Source organism: Chiloscyllium plagiosum, unplaced genomic scaffold, assembly GCF_004010195.1.
Source record: "Chiloscyllium plagiosum isolate BGI_BamShark_2017 unplaced genomic scaffold, ASM401019v2 scaf_41308, whole genome shotgun sequence".
Lineage (NCBI taxonomy): Eukaryota > Metazoa > Chordata > Chondrichthyes > Orectolobiformes > Hemiscylliidae > Chiloscyllium > Chiloscyllium plagiosum.
In genome coordinates this window covers 2,940-4,035 of record NW_025207610.1, presented here as the reverse complement: position 1 = coordinate 4,035, position 1,096 = coordinate 2,940, and the positions used below count along the sequence as shown (strand labels likewise).

The 1,096-nt window shown below is 43.2% G+C and overlaps 1 non-coding gene across 1 annotated transcript; it reads left to right on the top strand.

The window, feature by feature from the left end:
- Positions 1 to 792: 792 nt before the first annotated feature.
- Positions 793 to 866, top strand: trnat-agu. The gene has a single exon. It is a non-coding gene; the product is annotated as a tRNA-Thr (tRNA).
- Positions 867 to 1,096: the final 230 nt, after the last annotated feature.

Genomic DNA, 1,096 nt, shown 5'->3' with positions numbered 1-1,096 from the left:
CGGGAGACGACCACCACTAATCCCCCTCCAATCATATCACCTTTCTGAGGTGGATGTATCTCGCTGATCCTTCAGTGTCGCTGAGTGTAAATCCTGGAAATACTCCACGAGCGGTATCATGGCTGCATGTCTGTGCTAAGGCGTTGAAAGCTTCACGAAAGTAATTCATCCCCTCCATCACTATGGTAATTCTGGATATGCAGTGAATCCTTTCCCATTGAGTGACGACTATACTCCAGGAATCAGTTTCGAAAATTTAAAGGTTCCTATCAGACATCTGCAATCGTTTGAAATAAGTTGAGACGTGGACGAAGACAGTGAAATAAAGTGATAGACAATGATGCCTGGGAGGCATAAGGCAGGAAGTCAGCGCGGAACAGATGGTGCAAAACTCAATGTCGGTGTCATTGGGTCAGCTTTTACTGCCCAGTGTTTATACTTACTTACACATTACAGCTAGTCAATTAACCGCAATGACCTTGTTCCTCTTGATGTGATGTCCCCTCTGTGTGTATTAACGTGGTTCATGGGCGCCGATAGAATGAGCACATCCTCTTTCTCCTGTCACTTTAACCAGGTGAAAATACCAGTTTTAAATGAATGCAAGAAGAGATTATGTTTTTCTTTACCTTTTCAGTGGAGAATTTTCAGCTATAAACTGTTTGTATTTGAAAATTCGAGGACTGAATACAATTCTCTGTGAGCAACATTAATCCGAAAACACATGTCCAAGGACTGTGAGGAAGTGGTTAAGCAACTCCACATATGGATGAGTGAGGGCCGGATTGCTGGGGCGCTGTGGCTTAGTTGGTTAAAGCGCTTGTCTAGTAAACAAGAAATCCTGGGTTCAACTCCCAGCGGTGCCTACTAGTTGCGTTCATACTTGGGCTTGGTGTTTCAAGTCTTCGCAAAAATAACTAAGCGCCTTATTGGACTTTCACCCTGTTATGATTTGGTGATCCGGGTTAAGTTCCAACAGTAAATGCCATGTTTTTCTTACATTCCGAACTATTACTTATGTCTGTGGTTTCTTTCCATTATTCCACAAGCACTTCTGCTTCTCCTCCTCTTTTATTGCCCCTCCTTCATTCCCAGT